Here is a 13,483-nt window from a genome sequence, read left to right on the forward strand (position 1 = left end):
TAACTACAGACCGATCACACTATTGGATGTCCTTGAATGTTTTTTTGCCACTCAGCTCCAAAAACAACTGTTGAAATGGATCATAACAACTGACCACTTGGATTGCCGGCAGACCCTGCTTAAAATGGAAGCAATTAGAACAAACAAAAAGATCTATCTTGTGTTTGTGGACTTATCACAAGAATTTGATAGCATCGACAGAGAGCTACTATGGATGAAAATTATCACATGGAATTGCCCTATTAGCCTTCTAATGGCTATCAAAGGCTTCCACACAGACACCGAGATGAGGGTGAGATTGGATCAAAAGGGCTGCATGTGGCAACCAATAAAAACTTGTTGCGGCATAAAACAGGGCTGCCCATTGGCTTTGATTATATTCAATCTCTTTATCTCAGACCTTGGCATCGCATACGCAGGAGCCAATGTGTTTCCTCCGAAGATCAATGGAAGCGAAGTCAACTGGCTACTGTAATTGATGACCTGGTCCTTCCTGACACCTATAGGTCTTCAGCGTAAATTAAACATATTAGAACAATAGATTCAACAAAACGGCTTGCGTGCCAATGCAAGAAAATCGGAAATTTTAGTGCTACAAAATTTGCCAAACAACAGAGAAGCCATTGGAAGAAAAAAGCTTGTTTGGAAAATTGGAAATGAAACCATTGAACTAGCAAACAAACTATTTACTTAGACATATACATCAGCTCCAGTCTTCACGATGCCCCCTGGGTACAAGAAATAAAGCATAAATGCAAGCAACTGGCGGCTCAAGCTAGCACTTTGAACAGAAAAAACGTCAAATACTCATTGAAGCCAGTTCTAAATTTCTATAAACAGAAGGTTATTCCGGCATTGATACAAGGAGCAGAATGTGCTTTTGGATGACCAGCAGAATTTTGGTCTTCTCTTGAACAATTGTTCTGGTCAAAAGTTCTGTGGCTTCTGAAGGGTGTGCCTACTGCATATATAAGATATGAGCTCAGTCTCCTATCCATCTATGCGAGGATAATGTGGAACACCCTTAATGAGTATCTTAAAATGACTGCTGTGCAGCTAGATCTGCAACATGCAATCCTTAAAGATCCAGCAAGTGGCAACAATGGGAGAGTCGTAACTCTGTGGGCCCAACGCTGTGATAAAATACTAGCTGACATAGGTGCCAACAGATGTTTTTTGCAAAACAATCCAAACAAAGTCAAAACCATGTTATGGACACAAGACTGGATAAACACTGGAGAGGTACCCTGCAAATGTAGAGTTATGAGTATGGTCCCAACCGAAGCAAGAAAATAAACAGGATTCAACCATACCTAGAAAAGTTTCCAGGAAGAGCTTGTAAGTTGATCTTCATGACATTTCGATTGAATCAAATCCGCACAAGAGAAACTCAAAGCCTCTGGACAAAAGATGGATATACATTATTAATGTGTCGTCTAGGCAGAAAAAACATTGAGACTCTGAAGCATCTAACCTTATTATGTCCAAACCTGAGACAAGAACGTACCAGCTTCATCCTAGCAAGACCATCATTGGCGGTTGATGACTGTTGGAGTGAGATCTTTCAAGATTTGGACCGAATGTTAACAATTGAATTAACATTCTTTTTAGAAAAAATGGCGGAAAACTGACTCAGGCAGAAGCAGATCTCTAAATATAAGAACTAAGACCATTAATATGACTGATTGAAGTAAATAAGGAAAATCGTGACAGAAGGAAAATGTATTCCATGATATGTTTTTCCAATTTTTCTATTCTTAGTTCATTTTCTTTATTTCGTTTCTCTTTCATTTCGGTTCTTAAAATGGACCATCTTTACTGTGCGTTTTTCTTTTTTTTTAACGGTTTGTAACAAACCAATAAAAAATAAAAATGAAAAAAATAAAAATACCTTCAACTCACTTTTCCTAAATATCTTCCCTCTGTCGAGCTCCTCGCTCATCAGCCTCTAACTCCCTCAGGGTCAGTCGCTTCTCCAAGTAACCAGTTGGTGGTAGATCTCTCTCTTCTGCTTGGGCCTCCCTCTGGAACAGCCTCCCTGCCTCCCTGAAACTTGAGGAGAACCATCTTCTGTTCCAGGAAGCACCTGAAAACCCTCCTCTTTGCTTCTGCTTTCTCTCCCCCTCTCCCCTGCTAAAGTCCTGGCTGTTACTGAAACTGAACTGGTTACCTGGCCACCCATCTGATCTCAGGCACTAGCCCTGCCAGATGCACACCTGCATTGCCTCCCTGGCAAACCCTGCCCCTGGGGACTGTTTTCTGTATCCCTACAGTCCCCCCACCAGCACTTATGTCTGCACTCAACCTGCACTTGCCACCTGCTGGCCGTTCTTTGATGTATCTTGTTATTCTATTATCCCATGCACTGCACTTTTCCTTTCTTTGCACTTGCGCAATCTGAATGACACTTGGCCTAGTAAGATTGTTGTCTCTCTTCCCTCTGTTCCCCATCCCTTGCCTCGCCACACCTTGAAACACTTTTGTATAGGAGCGTTATAAATGCCACATCATATATCATATCATATCAACCAGGCATGGCTCGCGAGTCAACACTTCGTGCCCAAGTTGTTTCCGACCTGGTCCAAATCCATCCAGCTGGTTAGGCTGTGCGCTTTGACAAAACTGGACTTTGTTTGTCTATGGGGAAATGAATGGGAAGTAGAAGGATGTACTTACTTTTGGAAAAAAATAGTTTTGGTCTTCTAAATAACTTTTTTTATTTTTTAATGAAACTTTGCAGTCTTGGGGGGCTGCCACAAGTCCTTAATCACTTCATTTCCAAAACGTCGATGAAATCTGTTACTGAATCAAAAGTTATTAAGGATAGAATTTTGAAAGGTTCCTATAAGAGTCTGGCTCACCTTAACTATAGGGCGGCTATATATATTGGATGGCCCGTGGTAGCGTCCGTATAGTTATGGTTAAGTTGCTCGTAGGAAGACCACTTTTACGGTGGCTTATAAATGTGCTCCCCCTGGAGGAGTCCTCACCAAACTTTGCAAAAAAAGTATATGGCTGGCTCTAATTTTTTTCCGCCAAGTTGGGTGAGGTTTCGTTCGGGGGGGGTGAAATTATAGGGGGGGTCCCAAAAACTTTTTTTTTCTCCATAGACTGAATGGGCAAAATCTTTGTGCACAGCTACATCCCGAACGGCTGGACGGATTTTCACCAAATTTGTGGCAGGAGTGGGGGCTTGGGTTAGAAAGCGTGCTTTTGTGTGTTTGGTGGAAATCCGATCAGCACTTTTGTTGCAAAGAACTGAAATGTATGTCCCAAAAAATTAGTGCTATCTGGGTCTGCTGTGTGGACCCCTTTCCCTGTTTGCTCCGCGGACCGAAGTCTCATTGGCCTGCAGTACGCTTTGCTGTCGGCAAACATTGGACACAGCCAGTGGCTGGCTGGAGGAAAGACTGCTGCGCGTCAACGTTTTTGGGAAACACTGTCATGGTGTATCGGAGTACAGTGTTGTGGTGTGTGTGCCAAGCCCCTAATGCATTGTGTTCATGGATGGGCCTATTGAATGTAACTGTGTGGCCACTAAAAGTAGTCATAGCTGGCTCCGCTCCTGCATCCCTTTTCTCTGTTCACCGTGTGGTCAAAAATGTGATTGCACTGCAGTGTACAGTGACATGTTGTGCGTGAATAGTTTTCGATAATGCTGGCATGTTGTTTCCGAGGGCAGTGTGGTGGCGAAAGGGCCTGGAAAACATAGTTTATGGCATCTGGTGGTGGGAAGAAGGGATGGAAAGGGTGGGGGAGTGAGAATTGCTGCAAGTGATAAATCTCATTAGAAGAAGACGGTGGTGTGCCTGCGGTATCTGTGCATACCACGCCAATTTGCAGTTACCTCAACAGCCAACAATCTTGTGTGGTCATTGCAGGCAGCCTTCGTTAAGGCATGCCAGCTGCAGCAGTGATGTCTTTCTGTGATGAGTGGTGGCAGGCACATTTGCAGAAGCGTAGCACATTGCACAAGACAGGCACATTTACATATAGGGTGTACTATGTTGTGCTGTGTGTGGTAAGTCTGTAGACTCTTTAATTCCTCGGCTGCAGCCCTTGCACAGAAAAGTATGTCAACTGGTTGAAACGGTATGTCCACTGGTTGAAAGTCGGTGCCACATTGTCGCTGTGTGTATGTGGTTTGGCTGCATTGCACACATTGTTGGTTGCATGGATGTGGTGATTGGTAGAACATCATACAGTTGTCAGTGTATGGGTGGAGATACTGCAGTGACCAGTCATGTATTGTGTCCACTGGGTGCACTAATGGAACAGTGTAAATATGGAAGAGGTTAGGGTGCAAATGGTTCTTACATGTGCTTGCATAGTGTGCATTGGGCGGATTAGTAAGTGTTGTAGTGCACTATGCAGTACTGCTTGTATGCACGTAGTACAGTGTGGAGAGCAGGACGAATGTTGTGATGATTGTGTTGTTTGGTTGGCATTATTACAATGGTTTCTGATTGGAAGTGGGTAGTGGTGCCAAACCCTGTGGTATGTTTGTGCATTACGGTAAGTGGAACATGTGTGCTTGTATTCCTGCTTTAGGGTGTGAAGTTTGGGTAGAAGTGTTGGTGCCTATGTTGCCTTTCTGAATTGTGGCAAATGCCTACATGTTCGCCTGCATGGCTTTGTTATGTTGTGGTGGGTGTGGGCAAGGCCTAGACAGTTGGGTGCATGGCCGAAGGCCACAGGCCATAGGCCATGCTCCCAACAGGTTAGGCCTTCATCACAGCCACCACAATGTAATGCAGTCATGCCATGCACTTGTCAGGCTGCATGCATGTCAGGTTGGTGACTTTTACGCAATGGTTGTGGAGGACATTGTAGACTTGCTAGAGCAGCAGAAGTGTGCTGCTATGCGTACATTACTATACAGTGCACATCACTGCCCCTGTTGCACAATAGGGAGCCACATGTCACCATTTGCGTTTGCTAAGGTTAGGCCCTTAGACGACCCTTGCTTTAGGAAGTGCTGTAAGATATGGCAGCATGATGGACGTGCTCAGCAGCACACATGTAAAACATGGCTAATGCATACAGTCTCCTACTTACAGTTTGCCACACCTGCACCCAAAAGCCTAGGCCTTCATCACAGTCACCACAACATAATGCAGCCATGCAGTTGGCACTCTGCTTGCATTTGAAGTTGGTGACTTTTACACAATGGTTGTGGAGGACATTGTACGCTTGGTAGACCAGCGGAAGAGAGCTGCTATCTGTAAATTAGCATATGGTACACATCATTGCCCCTGTTACACAATAGGGCACCACATGCCACCATGTGCATTTCAAATTGTTTGTCCCTTATAAGCCCCTTGCTTTACGGAGTGCTTTAAGATATTGCAGCATGAAAGGACGTGCTCAGAAGCACACATGTAAACTATGGCTAATATACACAGCCACCTAAATACCGTTCATCACACCCAATGTACTGTCATGCAGCCATGCATGCAAATATGTGCCCAGGGTGAAAGCTGGCAGGCTCAATTAAAGATGGGGACTGCAGTGCACATGACATGAGCATTTAAACATAGCATTTAGGATGGTTTAAGATGCTTAAACCATCCTAAATGCTTTAGGTGATGCATGATGGTGATTTAAGATGGTGTCTGCATGCATTTGAAGTTGGTGACTTTTACACAATGGTTGTGGAGGACATTGTAGACTTGGTACATCAGCAGAAGTGAGCTGGTATGCGTACATTAGAATTGAGTGTACATCATTGCCCCTGTTGAACAATAGGGAGCCACATGCCACCATGTGCATTTCCTATGGTTTGGCCATTATAATCCCCTTGCTTTTGGGAGTACCGTAAGATATTGCAGCATGAAAGGCCGGGCTCAGCAGCACACATGTAAACTATGGCTAACGTACATGGGCTCCTACATACCGTTCAGCATACCCAATGCAGTGTATGCAGCCATGAGTGCAAATATGTGCCAGGGTGAAAGCTGGCAGGCACAATTGCAGATGGGAGTGCAGTGCACATGACATGAGCATTTAACCATAGCCTGTACTATGTTGTGTTTTCTGTGGTGAGGGCTTAGCGCCTTGCATTCATGGCTGGAGTGGAAAGGAAAAAATGAGTCCTCCTGCTTTACTGGGGAGTGGCCCTCCCGGTACTTGGGGAAGCGTACGTGCCACATTCTGCATTTCTCACCATGCTGGCCAATGGAAATGGGACTAAGGCCTTTGTTCAATCAGGTGCTCAGGGTGTGCGTCACAGGCAAGAGCACCAATAGGGAGAAGGACTCCTCCTGCTTCACTGGGGTGCGGCCCTCACGGTACTTGGGGAAAGGCACATGCTACATTCTGCGCTTCTCACCATGGTGGCCAATGGAAATGGGACTGTGGGGAATGTCCAATCAGGTGCTCAGGGTGTGCGTCACAGGAAAGGGCGGCAATATTTTTTCCATTAGTTTGTGTAGTGCGGCTGGCAAACATGGCAAGCCACACAGTTTTCGTCATGGGTGATGCCTTTGTGGAAGATTTGTTTGTGTATGCCCTCCAAGAAGGCTTTTGTGGCAATTTCGGTTTGGAGGGTGTGGAGGCTTTGTGGTGCAGTGTCGAAGCGTGCTGGACGGCGGAGTGCTTGCAGAATGTCGACGCATGGCCACTTCGGCAACTCTACATTTTGCGGTTGTGCACTTTGGAGCCTTCTCTTTGGGTTCCATGCATTCTTCCCGTGTGTACTGTCAACTGAAGAAGCTGATGAAAGCAGTGCATCGCATTGTTCCCACTGCCAAGGTGCTTTTCTCATGTATACCACAGAGAATAGTGTGGGACTATTTCAATTACTCCTGCAGCCAGCCAGAGGTCGGAAGGGTTCTCATCAACAGAAGCATGTGTGACTTCTTGATTGCTGCTGGGATGTTCTCCTGTGAGAATGACATTTGTTCTCGATATATGCACCTTTTCAAAGGAAATGGCATGTCTTTGTCGACCAGTAGCAATGACATTTTGTTTTTCAATCTACAGGCTGCACTGAAAACCCTATTGTACGAATGGGAGCTGACGTACAAACAACAGAAAAAAGACTCTTTTCAGAGCCGCCACAACTAACGACGTCCCCTACCCTGGTTGAAAGTTATTCCCCCACTCCCGCGCGCACAGTACAAAAAGTCAGAGAATATCGCGATACTTTCAGGGTGGCATGTGTTAGATACACCCCTATTTGCAGATGACAGCCATAGAAATGGGTCTGCAGAGGCTACGGGATTGGTCAATAAGTTTTGAGGGTATGGCGCACAGACTGGTACACAGTGTATTTGTCAACAGAAATGCAGAGGGTGCAGTTATGGCTGTGTGTTTCAGGAGCCACAGCGTGCAGGTTTTGGGGGAGTTTGAAATACATTGATTGAAAGTGAATGGAAAACACTTTGTAGTGGCTGTTCATTTTGGAATCTATCATGTGGATGTGTACTGCTATAGAGTCCCTACAATGAAGTGACTGATTTTGGTTTGTCTGTGTGACACTTTGGTGACGTGCAATCATGCCGACATTATTATAGTTCATTGTGGAGTAAAAATTGCACAGCATGTTACACGAGTTTCAGTGCCGTTTGAGATGAAGGAGGCAGTTGTTGAGGTCACGCGTCTGTTTCCGATCTCCTGCATAACTTTCTATCGCATTGTGCAGACACTCATGTGGCTGCATCATTTTTCATTTGGTCCGCAAATGGAGAAAGCGTGGTACATTGCGAAGAAGTGTATTTGTGCCTTTCTACGACATGTGCCAATGGCATACTTCACACATAGGAATATGATGCTTCACAGCACGAGCAGTTTTCCCCAGCAATAACGTTCATCTTACTATGCCTCCCATCCCGATTTCTGTTCACCCCATCCAAATTGCCTTGGTGTCCTTCTTGAAAGCAGTGATAGATTATTTGCAGTAAGTGTTGTGCACTGAAACTCTTCAAAACGCTCTGAAACACATAAAGAAACATCTTTCTGCAGCAAACCCCTTTCCAACCAATTCAACTATAGTGTTTTGCACAGTACATGCCTCCCACCTGCATCCGTTCATTGGGAATTCCATTGTTCGTCTCTGAAAGGTGCTTTCTTTATTTCCCTTTTTCCCTTTCCAGTTCATTTCCATTGATTTTGGGCTTCTAACACATGCCACAGAAGGAACGTCAGGAAAGGCATGGTACGGAAGGGGCAGCACCTGTGATTGTCATGCTCCCAGATTGACCCTTCCTACGCTCTTCCACGTACCTTCCCTCTATAGAGTAGCGCGTTGCAGTGCATGCACAATACAATGCCCTTTGCTGGGTAAGGGTGTGTAGCTTGGCATATGGTCTGCAAGAATGTTTTAGAGCTCTGCTGGCTTACATGACTGCCCATGTTGTTGGCTGCAGCAGATGTGGAAAATGCTGCAAATTAAATTACCCAACTTCATTGTTGGAAGGGTGGTAGACTGCCCACTGGTCCCTAGTGCTTCCATTTCAGTTGTCATCACATGCAGTACAAAAACTTCATGCTACGCCATTAACCTTAGGAGTAGCATTCACAGAGATGTATACATTCTGGAATACAAGAATGTTTACAACAATGCAAAACACAGCTTCATTACGTGGAGCAAGAAGACCTGTATTCAGTGCGATCCATGCAGCTACAGTACTTTTCTAACCACCACTGACATTGTTTGCACTCTGAACATTGTGCTGTTTGCTTACTTGCCTTTAAATGCAGTAGTATGTGCGGGTTTATAGTTATAGTTTTGACAGTAATGGTTTTAAAAATGCTATAGTTCTGACACAAAAGTGCAGAAAAAAAAGTTTTGATTTTTTTTTAAATCACTTCTTTTACAATACGAAATGAAAAAAAAACTGTAATATAAATTGGTGTCGAAACTTTTGCCATTCAAAACTATTTTTTCGAAACTTTGACTGGACACCGTATGTGTGTGATCAAGCCGCACCAGCTTTGCCATTTTGCAGACTCACTACAAACTGCCCCACCTGCAGTTACATGTTTTCTTCAACTGTACGACCTGCAGGCGACCTCTTGACACTTTCCGTCACAGTGCTCAGTGCAGATACAGTGTGTCTGTTTCACGGGTCATGGAAAGGTAAGCAGCACATCAATCAAATGAATGCGACATTTAACACGTCCACGTTACACTGCAGGTTGCTGTTGCTTGTTTAACAGTGGGCCACATACAGCCAGGCGCGCTGCAGCCATACATTTGTAGGTTTGCAGAGACACCCTTGTAATCGGCAGGAGTACTTGAAATGCAGTAACTTACCATATGAATCCATAGGGCTGTCGACAGGGGCAGTGTTACTGGCACACAGAGGATGCCCTACGCATGGGTATAGCTGTCCAATGGATACACGTGCGCTCCCACAACTATTTAAAAGTGCATTAGAAGATGCAGACATGCGCCGACTATTGGAGTCCTACGGATACTTGCAGTGTGATTGCACATACGCCTGCCAGGTGCAGTCTCCCTAGGAAACATCCATATTGCTCACCTGCAGACATCTCGGCTAGTACTGTGCTTTACAGACTCACTGTGCAATGTTAACACAAAAAAGAGAAAGAACTCAAATACTCACCAACACTTACCATGTACATCTATAATTGCTAAAATACACCAACACTATTAGGAAAAGGAAGGGGTAGCACAATGGATACATAAACCAGAGTTTTGGATTTTCCACACGTTCAAGGGCAGCCAAGGAATCAGTGACAAACTGTTGGTAACGGGGCGCTTTTGTTCCGTAGCAGTACCAAACAGCTATCACCTTTACTGAAAAAACTATATAAAAGGAACGTTCTGGTTACAGTGCCCTACTAAAAACCTATGCAATTCACTGACAAAAAACATTGTTAAGGGGGCGTTATGATTAAGTTGCTCTAGTAAAAACCTATGCAATTCAATGGAGAAACGTTGTTACAGTGAAGTTATGGTTACAGGTAAAACTGCAAAACCCCAGAAATTTGGCAGTTATGTTAAGCTTGACAATCATAACTCGCGCTACCACTATGCACTGCAAGGACTAACACCCATAACATCAAAGATGACATCACAAATGTCAGTGAATTGCATAGGTTTTTAGTCGGGCACAGTGGGAACAGCCGCAGGCTGTGCTTACTGGCCAAGGACGGAAGACATAGCTAGTGGTCTGCTAGTGTTCTAAAATGGATAGTGGCTTGGCTGAGGACCGGGCCCACTGGCCATGGCTAAAAGCCATTGCTAGATGCCTGGTAGTGCTCTAAAATATACAGTGGGCACGGCCAAAGGCTGAAGGCTATGGCTATTGGCAGGGGCGTTGCTAGGGGGGGGCTAAGTGGGCTATAGCCCCTGATCTTTTGGTTGTAGCCCCGGATAGAATCTCAGGAGCTACAGCCAAAAGACTAGCTAGCCCCCAGTCCCAACAGTTCCGACATCAGCTTAACCCCGGGTCTTTTCCAGACCTAGCAACTCCCCTGGCTATTGGCATGGAAACAATCTAAGTAAGGACATCAAGGTGAGCAATACATTGTAAAAAGGAACCTGTGAAATTCATGGAAAAAACGTGAGTTGCAGGTACGTTAAGGTGAGAAGTTAATGCAAAAAACTGAAATTCAACTAAACCACCTTAAATTCATGCCCCCTGTTGCACAGCCTTTGACCACAAAGATGACATCACAGATGACATCACTTATGACATCACTGGTGATATCACTAATTACATCATCTATGACATCTTTGTTGACATCTAAAATTACATTGTATATGACATCACTGATTCAATCTGTGATTGCATCAGACATAACATTATTTATGATTTAGCTAATAAATGCTTTGAATAACTAAATAAAAGTTTTTACGTTGTGGCCTTAGCTGTGACTATTGGTATACAGTCTTTATAACAACACTTTTTTTTCGAAATTTGTTATAGCGAAATATTTTCAACGAATGACACATACAAAGAAAAATGTATATATAACTAATTTTAATAATGAATAAGAATCTAAAACATGCTATATTAATTTTGAACACTAGGTGTAGCTCAATAGTTCTTTTTACTTAGATTAGGATGTACTGGAAACTCTGAGGTCATTTTGGATTTTGTGTTTTGCAGCGTTTGGAGTCCGTTTTAGAATTTTCTTTTTTTTTCACGATGTTTGTGGATTTTCAGATTCCAAGCAGCGTGGATTATGGGTTTATTAATGTTGTTTACTTTTTACAGAATTCCTCGACCGTGGATCTGCTGTTTTGTGGGATTTTCACAATTTTCTTGCTGAATTTATGATACACTTTGATACCTGGACCATGGATCTGCTGCTTTATGGGAATTTTTCAGTTATTTTTATTTTGGGATTTTTATTTTTTATATTGATTTTTGGATTCCAAGCCAAGCGGATTATGGATTTTTCAATTTTTTAAAACTTTTTACAGAATTCCTCGACAGTGGATTTGTTGTTTTGTGGGGATTTTCACAATTTTTAGCTGGACCTATGATACACTTCGATCTGGGACTATGGATTTATGGGAATTTGATCAGATTTGGATTGTTGACATGGATTTCTTTAAGTTTGGGATTCTGTTGGTTCTTGGATATTCAGAATTTTGCCTCCTGGAATCTTTGGGAATGTATTGTTTCTTGGATACCTGGAATTTCGCATCTTGGATTTATTTGGAATTTGTGGAGTTTTGGGATATTGCATCAATTGGATTTTGGCATTTGCAGTGGTAAATGTATTTTATATTTTCTTGATAGTTTATATAGAAAGCTATGCTGTGAATATATGCTATTTCTTCTTCTTTTTTCGAAATTATGTACACACTCTTTTAGACGTTTTTGGTAGTTTCTGTATTTTCTTCTTTGAATTGTTGTTGTTTCCTGTGACAAACATTGGGCAATCTGTAGTTCTTGGAAAGACTGTTCTTTTGTAAGATTTTGTAGAAAGCTCCATAAAGATGGATTGCATGTTTTGAAGGTTTGTCTGGTGCCATAAAGAGTGCACTGACAAAGGTTGTGACCACTGACATTGGCTAATGGCCATGGCTACTGCCCAGTTAGTGCTGTAAAATATACAGTTGGCACCGCCAAAGGCCATGGCCATTGACCATGGGCGAAGACCATGGCTAGGGGTCCTCTAGTGTTTAAAAATATACAGTAAGCACAAACAAGGGCCGTGGCCACTGACCAGGGCTGAATGTCATGACTACTGCCCATTAATGTGTTAAAAAATACAGGGGGTACGACTGAAGGCCAAGGCTCGTGGCTGGTTAGCTTTGTGGAATATACAGTGGACACAGACAATGGCCATGGCCATTGGCCATGGATGACGTCCATAGCTAGTGGCTTCTTAATGTGTTCAAATATACAGTAGGCATGACCAATGGCCATGGCTACTGTCTAGATAGTATTGTAAAATATATAGTGGGCATGGCTGGACGCCTTGGTCACTGGCCATAGCCAAACGTCATGGCTAGTGGTTCATTAGTGTTTTAAAATGTAGACTGGACACAGCCTAAGGCCAGGGCCATGGCCAAAAGCCATGGCTAGTGGCCCCTTAATGTGTTAAAATAAACAGCAGTCATGACTGAAGACTGTGGCCACTGGCCGTAGCCAAAGGCCATGGCTAATGGCTCCTTAATGGCTGGCCGGTTAGTGTTGTAATGTAATTTGTGATGTCACCAGTGATGCCATAGATGATGTAATTAGTGATGTCACCAGTGATTTCATCAATAATCTCATCAGTCACGTCATCAGGGATGTCATCTGTGTTGTTGTCGTAGTGGTCAAAGCCTGTGCAACAAGGGGGCATGAAGTTAAGGTGGCTTTAGCTAAATTTCAGGGATGTTAATATCCATGCAACTAAAGTTGTTTCTTTGAATGTCACGTTTTCTTTTTTTACAATGTATTGCTCACCTTAACATCCCTACAAGTAAAGATTTTTCTTTGAATTTTAAGGGCTTGGTTATTCCCTAGATTGTTTATGCACATGGCCAGTGGTGACAACCTACACCCATGCCCACTATATATTTCAGAACACTACCAGGCCACTATCCATGGCTAGTGGGCACAGTCTTTGGCCAAGCCTACTGTTGATTTTCAAACACTACCAGACCACTATCCAAGCCCTCTGTCCATTTTAGAACATTAGCAGACCACTAGCCGTGGATTTTGTCCATGACCATTGGGCACGAACAGGCTATATTTTAAAACACTTGCAACCCATCCCTCAAAGAAGTTCATCAATCCCAGACTGATTTTGACCTGTTTGACAGTGATATAAACGATTGCAGGATTTGAGAACTTGCAATGTTTTTAGTCAATGCGCAGTGAGATTAAATTATTTGCTGAGGATAACACACTTTGGTCATGCAGCGTGCTAAAAGCCCCTTGTTTTATTGCTGGTCTCTTGGTGACTGTTGTGATACATCACACAACCCCAACTAACCACATTTAAGCAGCATGTGAAAGGGAAAAAATGACCAGCTGCAAGAATAAAATATGCCCAGGTTCTTTTG

This window comes from Ambystoma mexicanum, chromosome 10 (assembly GCF_040938575.1).
Source record: "Ambystoma mexicanum isolate Mex_15411 chromosome 10, UKY_AmexF1_1, whole genome shotgun sequence".
Lineage (NCBI taxonomy): Eukaryota > Metazoa > Chordata > Amphibia > Caudata > Ambystomatidae > Ambystoma > Ambystoma mexicanum.